Source organism: Pollicipes pollicipes, unplaced genomic scaffold (genome assembly GCF_011947565.3).
Source record: "Pollicipes pollicipes isolate AB1234 unplaced genomic scaffold, Ppol_2.1 Scaffold_3481;HRSCAF=4094_pilon_pilon_pilon, whole genome shotgun sequence".
Classification (NCBI taxonomy): Eukaryota; Metazoa; Arthropoda; class Thecostraca; order Pollicipedomorpha; family Pollicipedidae; genus Pollicipes; species Pollicipes pollicipes.
In genome coordinates this window covers 35,515-46,393 of record NW_023596304.1, presented here as the reverse complement: position 1 = coordinate 46,393, position 10,879 = coordinate 35,515, and positions in this window count along the sequence as shown.

Here is a 10,879-nt window from a genome sequence, read left to right as displayed (position 1 = left end):
AAACTGATTGCCTGCTCAAATTACAGGTTAGGGCAAAAAGATACAAGCTTTTAATTGGTGGCGTCTAAACTTAACCCGCGCCCGGTGGGGAGGTAAAGTTGATTCCAACACGGGTCAAAAACGAATACTCGCAGCAACACCAAATTTTCAGCGTTTGTTCATCTATCAATTTGGTATCGGTTGTGCGAATTTGAAATTTTGATTTGCCAAGGCCAGGTGAAACAAGTCGACTTCTAAAAAATTGGGCCACGCATGACTTTTGGGTGCGTTATTTTTAATTGTTCAAACTTGCAATGGTAGCATAAAGTGATAATATCTACAGCTTATGCATTTCAGTTTTTTTAAAACAGGTGAGGTAGTCGCCGAAAGTCATGGAAACTTTTAATATTTTCTCGTAAATAATGCAAATTTAAATGTGCTTTTGTGCAACCACAGAGCACGTGGCATCGGCCCAGGCTAAGAACTCTACAAAGCACATGCTGAGCTCAAATTAGTCGGATTTCCAAGATAGTTTTGGGCGCAGAATTAGAATATGCCGGTGAAAACATGCTGTGATGTCATTATAATGTATGACGAGGTCATAATAAATAACGTGAGGACATGCAAGGTCACATGAGGCTATCCAAGGTAGATGATCTCCGTTGTCAGAAGTTGAAAAGCTAGATGAACGAATGCGACGCGTTAACCCTCTCTATGTCGTGTTTGTGAAGCTGGTAGGGTATAATTTCATACACCAACGTGACTGTTCTCAGTTTGTTACAAATACATTGTCAAGCGTAGAGAGGTCTATGCATAATGTATCCCAGAGCTATGCGATCTTGAGTATCTGTACATGTACAACACACTAATTCTGGTGACAATAAGGTATTGTCGTGGTCACTTAGCCCCGTTAGAACTTCATTTTTCCCTTCCGTTTTGAAAATGGAATTAACTATTTTCGTTTTATTGAAGAAACATTTTGACTTAAAAACTATGCTCTGGTTTTACTGACCATTTCATTCATTTCAGAACATCCGTTGAATTGCCTTTTTATGTAGCCTAGGTTTTTTGGCTGCCTGTTTCCAAGATGATTCAAGATTAACATCGCATAGCCGTTTGACGTGCTTCAGCATGTCGGGTGAAAACTAGGCTTTCATATAACGTCGGTGTCTCACGTGACCTTCGCAAAACTACCGCTATTCAACTGTCTGGTTTAGAGTTTTAAGCATTCAGTGAAGTGCCGGAGCTCACGGATGTTTTCCGTCGGCAGCAAATGCATGTGATGGTGCGTGACCCATGATCACACGCATTGCCACGGCTGCGCCATACGATCGTGGGGACGCTTCCGCCTCCCGCCAACTGGCATCTGCCGGTTTAAACAATCGGCCGCCCCTGGGACTGATCCTCGGTACGCACCACATGCTGGAGTTGGTAGTGTGAACCAATCGCACACGACTGCGGGAAATGACACAGACATAAATATATGGGCAAGATATACCACAATGATCGACTTTTAGATCGCAAGCTTCCAACGAGTGAGAACCACACGGTCGACGCCTGAAAAGCCAGTGCAATAAATTCCGTCCTATCAGACAAAAACACAAGGAAAAATATCGATCATTACTGAAATCGGTTGGGTAGGGGACTGAGCAGATGACATTGAACTAACCTAGCCTCCAAACCTGATTTCTCCCCGGACGGCAACAGTGATTTGCGTCCCTGTTGTAAAAAGCTTATTTTAGAAATGTCTCATGGATTTCAAAACTATTTTGCTGTTAAAGAACGACTTCACATTCTACGACAATGTGAGGCTTCTTTTCGTGAAAAGCTTGGCATGTGGTGTAATGTGGAGAAAACCGTCTTAGCAATTCGAGTCCTTGCGTTCAACGGAGATAATTACCATTTATTGTTGATCTCAGATGGTCCGAGGCGCAAAGAACGGTTTGGCGTGGAATGGCGTGACCTGACACGTACGGCCGAGAGCCTATGGAAAATTTTCCGGTTCCCTGCCAGGGCGTGCCTTTATCTAAAGACACAGCTAAAGTTGCACGACCTCTCAACAGACATAGCGATAACTGCTAGGATAGGGTAGGTAAAGGCTGGTGATGGAATGGGTCTAGAGGGTGGCCGTCTTAACAAAGCGCGGTCAGCCATTTGACATGTGCTGGAAGTTGATATGAGAAAGACGGGTCGTGAGTCTTGGTGCTTCGTGGTGATAAGATGGGAGCTCTCCTAACGAAAATAATCGACCCTCATTACGGCAGCAGGTAGAAGTTCCGTGACACTACCAAAAATATTGCTTATTTCGCGCAAGCTCTAGGTTCACAGCAGTACTCATGGTCAGCTTTCCGCAATATTCCATCAACTACATCCCCGATGTTTCCACTCCGGAACACACCGCACAAAATGTGTTGATTGCATTCTTAACATCCTTTTTGTGATACAACCAGGTAGCAGATGTACCGCCAAAGTGTATTTAGATCGTCCCGTCCCGCCACGCATTCTATTCTGTCCCGATAGCTCAGCTGGTTAGGAGGCTCTCCTCCCGATTCACGGACCTGTGGGTGGATGGGGTCGGCTCACTGCAGGGTTCGCTATTTGTCTCGACTGGGATAGCCCGTGGCCGGTGGCAGGGCGCACTAACGGTCAGGTAACGCCAGAGGGCAGAATGGGAGGTGCCTAGTATTACGGCACCTTTAAGGGAGTGTTTTGCATTTACATGGAATTTTGAACTAAAAAAGCCATCATGAAGATCTTCCGGTGTTGTTCACAATTAAGTCCTTCCTAAGAACTAAGCCCCTCTAGTTTCTGAACTCGCGAAAATGGGGAAAGCTACTTCGGGAAGGGTGTTTCAGTCACCTGGGCATTCATGACGTCAAAGTAACGTCACTCAAATCCTGCCATTCCTTAAGCCAAGCGATGGTCAAGGCCAAAAAAATGCACTTGTGGAGACGTTCATATCTGGCGTTCGTGAGCGCGATTCCAAATAAAGCGGCCGTCAATTGGCTGTCAATCAATGTTGTGCAAGATGAGATGACCTACTTCAACCATGACGCACTGAGGAGCTATTTACTAGACGGATAATTGTACTGTCTGGAGCAGTCTTTCCCACTTGAAAGTCTGCCAATAGTTATAAGTGAGCTCGTTTCATCATATCTGGTACTTGCCTCAATATCGTCAAATGTGGAACATTCTCTTCAAGTTTCCATCGCAAAATATCTTCAGCTAACCCGGAATTTTACGACCGGGTAAAAACTCATCAAACAAGCATCGTTTAGAGTGGGTGCTCATCCCAAAAATACTCAAATCAAAAGGTCTGGACTAAATCTAACAACACTCACGACCGCCTAAGCGACACTGCATTACGATGGTGCACACCGCACTGCTAGTAAAAGGGCAGCTCTTGAATACGAAAGTGAAAAGGGTTTGGGGGTATTTGCATGTATCTTCTGATCCCCAGTCGTGTAAGCGTAGGCGCGCCAACGTATCCTTTCTTTTCCGTGAGCACGGACGCAAGGAGAACCGAGTGAGCTCTCCCGATTGCGCCGCAAGTTCTCGGCTTAAAAATACATTAGACTCACAAAGAGGTCGGAGAAAAGTAGAATAAAGATTCTGTGTCTAAGCGGAACTATCGTTTATACAAGGCTACCCAGAAAATAGCCCACGCTTTACTCAAGAGTGGCGACTGTGTTGTTGCACAGTGAGGACTGCAACGGCTTTCGAACAGCCTTTTTTAAGATTTCGTTCGAACCGTTTGAATGGATGGATTTCTGGGACCAGAGTTTACGTCAAGCATTGCTTGTTGTATGAATCCCTACGATCCGGTCGCGCAATTCCAGGGTAACGGCAGAATTTGGTAACAAAAGTTTATTGGGCCAAGTTTTCGGCACGGTCCGTCCTGATTTCTGGCGTCAAATGACCTTGAGCGCGGCCGCTACCACAGGCCGCAGGCCATGCCTGTCAGGGCCAATAACGAGCGCCTGAAGCGACTCGAACCCACCCCGTCCCGAGTGGGTGAATCGGGAGGCAGGCGTTCTAACTAGCTGAGCCACCGGGACGGATTAGCTCAAACAAAAACATGGCATTAAATGGCAACACATCATAAAAGCAATGACAGTCATCAGTGAACTCACCTTCGTCAAATCACGACTCGGCAGGAGATCCCTCTTTGAGGACCAGAACGAGTGTCTTATAAATTTCACCCCAAAACTGTTACATCGCTAACGCTCTGATGCTCTTTTGGACGGCTCTGGGACGACTTCACAGGATCGACCGGTACGAAGAATGGCTCCAGCGGAAGATAGGAGACGGGGTGCTCAAGTCAACATCGGGGTGGGCTCGAGTCAGCATGGGCGAGCGGGAGAGGGGCTCTGGCCCCCAGAAAGTATAAAGAGTAACATGTCTGCTCAGTGCTCACTTTAAATCTTTCCATTCTAATAATATTTAATTGTCCTTAATATCAATGCTAGATGCTTTTGACGTGACAAATGTCAGCGGAAAGGTGTCTTTTGCCTAAGCACTTCCGGTTTCTCTTCTAATTTTCACGCTTCACCTTCAGTTGAATTTATTTCACTTTTCACTCGGTCTTTCTTTTCGTGATTCGCATTCAGAATCAGCAAAATAGTGCAGGCCTTATGCAGCCGTAATCACTGTCATTTCCAAGAAAGTGCCTTTGCTTCCGGTCACAATTCAGCTTTTAAAATATTTAGCCTGGGTCGATTCGGATCGCTCAAAGCTGAATCCAGCGCATATCTGACCAACAATTGCTGATTCATTTGCAGGTTTTGAACGGTATAAGCGTTTAGCGGTTTGATGGGATATGGTAGAAACATTTTCCCCCCGATTTCGGTATATCGAAGAAGATACCATGTGAATAAGGAAACACGGTCAGCAAATGATTTTTTGTACGACGTCGGACGGGTGATGTGAGAACAGGTGCCAGGTTTATCCCTTATAAGCTGCAAAATTATATTTTCATGACAGTTCGGTAAGCAAACAGGTTCTCTGATGGAACCCTCACGAATCATCCTGATAAAGAGTTGTCGGGCAGTGATAAACGTCCGACCCGGCAATTTCAGTTCATGAAACAGAGGAATTGACGACGATTCACGCATCAGGTGGTTTTTGATCGAATAAACATCTCGGGTAGGTGTTTGTAACAGTTATCTCAATCACGTGGCTGCATTTTCATGGCTCGGGATATCGGGTTGAGGCCAATTAATTTCGCACTGGAAAGGTTGCCATTGCCCGCTAACCATTCGATTTCTGCGAGTTGGGTAGTGTTTAGAGGTCTTCCTGGTGTATTCGGGCTTAGTTTTTTATCAAACATGTTTGTTGCCAACGCCTGACATCTGTCCTCAGAGACGTCCCACAACGGGTGGATCCATGGCTTACGTTCGAGCGCACATCATTAGCTGTGCACAGCAACTACCAGTATAATTATCCGTTTTCTCCTCGTTCAAATGTGTTTGCTTCGTGCTGCTGCAATGCCGGTCGGTCGGGGTTTGGGCCCAGACTCGAACCGTATGGTACAAATGTATTGCAGTTCGTAGATTTTGCTTTAGGGAAAGGGGAGGAGGGGTTTCATTTGGCTCCCACTGCAATGTTGGGAATTAAGACAGCCGGATATTTAGGCGATTTTGTGACAAGGCTACCATATTCATCAGCTGAAAGACGGAATCCTTTGTAGGCAGTTGCTACGCATACGTGTCTATCTCGATCGCCACGGGATATCCATCCTATTGTGAAAATTGAATGATGACGCGGTTGAGTGCATGAATCTGTACCGACTGGAATCCATAGTCATTCACTTACATTTTGCAGTCACCGAGATTCAAAAAGGTAGGAAAGCAGGTACAGAGTTGTCGCTTTGCTTTCTGTTCACCTGATGCAGTGTGCATGGGCTCGCGTATTAAGAAAATGCACTGGGGATGTCATATGGTTTAGTTTGTTATTTTACATTGGTCTCTTGGCAGTTAGTTGCTAGATCTGGGTTTTAACCTGGACGGTCTGTTCAGGGTAATGAACTGCATTGAGATGCATCGGTTCTTGTTACATATTCAATAATATGGGTTTGATTGTCATTCAATTTGTGTTATCCTCAAAGTTCATAGCATGCATCTAACATAGGGAGATGGCAGATTGATAGTACCATTGCGCTATGAACCAAGTCGGTGTAGGTGCACTTTGCTTCCTAATGCTAGAAAAAAATCATTGTACACCATTTGTTGTGTTTAAGGTGGAACATATCATAAATAACCTCAAAACAGGTAGAATCATGCTCCTACCTCCAAATTTTAATAAATACGATGGCTAGCTCCTGAGCGCTGCACGCACAGCACAATGTGGCACGGCACCGCCTGGACTCCCCAGAGCCGTTCCTGCGGTGTTGCATAATTACAATATTTCTGCTTATCAAGAACCATAAAAAATTATGGGACCAAGGTAATAATAATAATGCAATGAAAATTGTTTCTTATCATGTTTAGGTACATTTATGAAACACACAGGCCAGAATAGTCCAGAACATATCCTAAACTAGCCTAACCTAACCTAACCTAACCCAATGTAACCTAACCTTACCTTACTTAACCTAACCTAACCTAACCTAACCTAACCTACCCTAACCTACCCTAACCTAACCTAACTGAGAATGGACCAGAACCTAAGCTAAGCTACACTAACCTGACCTGACCTGACCTAACCTAACTGACCTAACTAACCTAACCTAACCTAATCTAACCTAACCCACCAAACTGAACCAAACCTAACCTAACCTAACCTAACCTCCCCACCCTATATCCCCTTCAACCCAGCATCCCATTGGCATCCATGTTCCATGCCACATGCAGGTACCATATAGTGAGCTGTTATTTAGCTGCCATGTTCTCATTTTGCTTTACATTCCCCACCCAAGCCCCCTGCAACCCATCGTCCCGTTGGCGTCGAGGATCAAATTTCATGGATTCTTGTTACCTTGGCCCATACATTTTTATGGTGCTTGATGCGCAGTAATGGTGCCGGTGTCGCGGCTGCTGTGTGTGGCGCTTGGGAGCTCGCCATCGTAATTATAAAAAATTTGAAGGTAAGAGCATGAATCTACCTGTTTTGTGATTATTTGCAATATGTCCTGCCTTAAACACGAGTAATGGTGTACAATGATTTTTTTCTAATGTTTGGTAGGAAAGTACACCCTGACCACCAAGTCTAAGGTTTTGTGTCCATCAGCTTCTGTTGAGAACCTGAAATCAAATTATGATTGTTTTTGTCATTATGCATGCCAGTTTACTTCACATATTGCTGGATTATTTAGTTCCGGTGTGTATATTTTCTTGCGTCACATTGTTTTTGAGACACAAATTTTATTTAAGATCATGTAAGTTAATTTTTAGTTAGGCCTTGCCTGCTGATGCTTTCAAACATCCTGCTATATCCTCAGCAACTTAATAAGGGTCATAAAAAACAAACAACAAAATGTGATGCTTTTTATCATTGCAACACTATTTGTTATCTTGTGTGTGTGAAAACAACCAAGCATTTCTTCACTTTGAATTAGGTTTGAGCATTTGTGACAAAAAAGCTGACTACTTACTCTTTTGGTAAGCAGATAATGGCAAGAGGCTGCTGTAGCAGGATCTAGTATACTGTGCTAAGCTTCAGCTTGCCACAAGATGACTTTCCCCATTGCACTTTGCTTGCATATGTGGATGCTGAAGGAATAGAGGTTAGGCTGGGACAGTGACAAATTTGTCATGGGGATGTCCAAAATCTTTGAGGACTGTCACATATTTAGAAGGACCATTATAGAATCCCATATCTCATCAACCAGGGGAATCCTATACACACCAAACAACAGTTGATATCAGTAAAAAGTATCATGTAAGACCTAGTGCCATCATCAACCTGTTTTGCTCAGGCATAAGGGTCTTTTTGAACATGATAGGAAGATGGGTTGCAAATTGCAGTTTTGCATAAACTTATATTTTTAAAGAAATAACTTTACCACCCTACTTCCACTGACCACACAATTACCTATACTGGCAAAAAGCCGTACCATGCCATCTAAGCATTGGTTTAGTCATAGGATCACTCTGAAAGTATGAATGTAGAAAAAAATAAAACTTCAAGTTATTACCATAATTCACCATGTCACAGTAAGTTGACAATCACATAGGCAACCATAAGTTTTGGTGTGATGCATTTCAAATTTGGCTTTTAGATGTGAATATGTAAAAAGTCCTGTCAAAGCAGAAGTAAGATGTTAAATCAGTCAGTAAAATGCACAATGATACTTCAGCTTAATTAAATGAAACATGGCACATGCAGCATGCATCAAGTTTGTTTTACCCCGCCACTCTTGGGCATTCTCTGATCTATTTTACTGGTTTTGGCCACTCAATTTGTAAATGCATCCCATTCTTACCTGTCTGGTACTGATCATGTTTAGTACTCAAAAGGCTCAGTATGGAGGATTTTTTCAGTACATTTTTTTCATTACATGAAAGACTGAAGGCCATACTGGTCACATGCATTCATAACAAAGTTGAAGGAGCTGTACCATTGCATTGCTCCCCAGAAGTAATGGGTATGCCTCATGTCTGTATGTTATTATAATTGTCAGCTTACCTTGGCTTTGCAAGTAGACATTTATATACTTACAAGGAGCTACAATGGTGCAGAAGTACTCCTCTGCCAGGGATTTAGGATGTCCTGTTCTTGAGTGCACCTCTCTACCTGGGTGTAGGTCATGACTCAGTGAGGTTTGAGGACCTGCCAGCTAGCTGAAGGTGCTCATCTAATTTGGTTTGGGTCATCATTCTGTGTGTGTCTGTGTGCCATGGCTTGTGAGTGCCCCTCCACCAGGATGCCCTGCTTGTTAGGTTTGCTGGCACCACTGTTCACTGTTTTGAGTCTGATCTTGATCTTGACCTCAGCTTCAACCTCCAGAACCTTTGAAGCTCTCCTGCACTTGACTAGATGAAACTGTTCTTGGTATTGTGGTTCCATCTACCATTGGATTAGACAGACCCACCTGGCCATGGGGTGCAATCTACTGGGTCCTTTTCAGTGCCCCTTTGTCTGAGGCCAGGGTGCATGTCTGTAGATGTCTCTCAGCATCCTTCTCCTTTGGTGGGTGGGCACGTCTCTCTTTTTGGGACACCTCCGTAGTGGTAATAGGGCCACCTGTACCTGTATGTAGAAGCTCCTCCATACTGGGACTTGAGGAGCATCTATGCTTGGGCTTAGGACTCCAAATCTCACATTGGCTTTGGGCGACCCACCTTTCCTTACAGTTCATCTTGAGGTGTTCAACTATCAAGGACCCAGGTGATGCTCCACTTGTCCTTTGAGGTGCCCCTGTACCCAAGCCCCAGGCATGGAACACCTCACTGCCTGGCCTGGAATGTGCACCAGCACATACAACACTACGGGTTTGAGTCTATGCATGCATGGACCGCTTTAAACCTAAAGCTGGGGCGCAGGTTTACTCAATACGAAGAGGCACCCATCTACCAGGGCTCGAGGATATTCTTTCTGTATTTAAGGTGTCTTAGGGTGATGATGTTTCTTTATGAGTTCAGGGTAACATATGGTGACAATTATGATTAAGGGTTATACAGTCTCGGAGTTGTTTTTTCAATGGGTTTTGGGCGCTGCTCTGGTTTGGTTTTGTGACATCTATGTTTCGGTAGCCGGCAACAGCGAGCCCCATAATACGATGGAAGGGAAGTTTTTTGAAGACAGAATAATGACGGAAATCATCTTTATCTTTAAATGATTGCCCTAAGCCTTCCATATCTTTTATAAACTGTGGAAGAAAACACCGATTCGTATAGATAAATGTGCATGGCTTCAAGCATTGAAGCTCTTACTTCTGTTTTTGGCAGCTTCCCTTAACTTCTCTGTAGCTTTTCTGTGTTCTGTTTCCATTGCTCCAAAACAAGTCCATGTATACCAACTTCGATGTTGTCGTGCGTACTGTGCTGGTTAGTATTGTAAGACTGCTTGATCCCAGCAAATATTTGCTTATGTTTCAGGCCATCTGAGATCCAATCTACTATGCGACGTCCTAACTTCCCTGGTAAGCCTTCTTTGTAAAGGATTTAAGACATGCGTCTCCATTTTCGTGAGAAGCATAAAACGTCTCTTAACTGTTATTCTGGTTCTGTCGTACGAACGTATTGTAGGTTTTGTTGGAATAAAATTGTTATTTGTGTTTGATATTCTCTGTTGACGATGTGCTGGTCCATGGGCTTTTGTTACTTTTCATTCGACGTCTTCAGATGATCCTGTCGTGGTGGTGTGTACCATTATCTGATAGTTCAGATGCTGCTCGACCTGCCCAATGATTTTGCTATTGTTGGGCTACGTCGTCATGACGTCTTTGATCTGCTCCGTCGATTTTACCACTCGGGCTGCATCGTCATTTTGTTCATTTCAGCGGATCAGCCCATTCGTGGAAATGAGGGAGTTGAAGAAGAAAATGACTTTTTGGAGAGTGAACTTAAAGGAAAGGTCTCAGCTCTTAAATCGGTAAGGCCTCTTTTGTTTCAGAAAGTATCTCCCAATCAAATAATGTTTTGCTGCGCCCAATTGCATCGTCATTCATGAGAAAACTGACTGATATGTTGTAACGTCATTTAAACCAACAGACCGCGTGAAAGCGTTCTGGAAAAGGTGCGGAAAAAATAGCCAATGACTAATAAGATGGCTCGAAAAGGCAATTTTACTGTAACCAATCGAATGTATTGTTGTGCGTCTGACGATTATCGCGAAGGACATTCGCGTGTGCATGAGCTTAAAAACAGCGCGGGCATTGTCTCGGCCATTTTTGAACCTGGATCATGCTTCAATTTTCGCTAGGAATCTAAATTCCTGTATCATTATTCTTCACGCACCA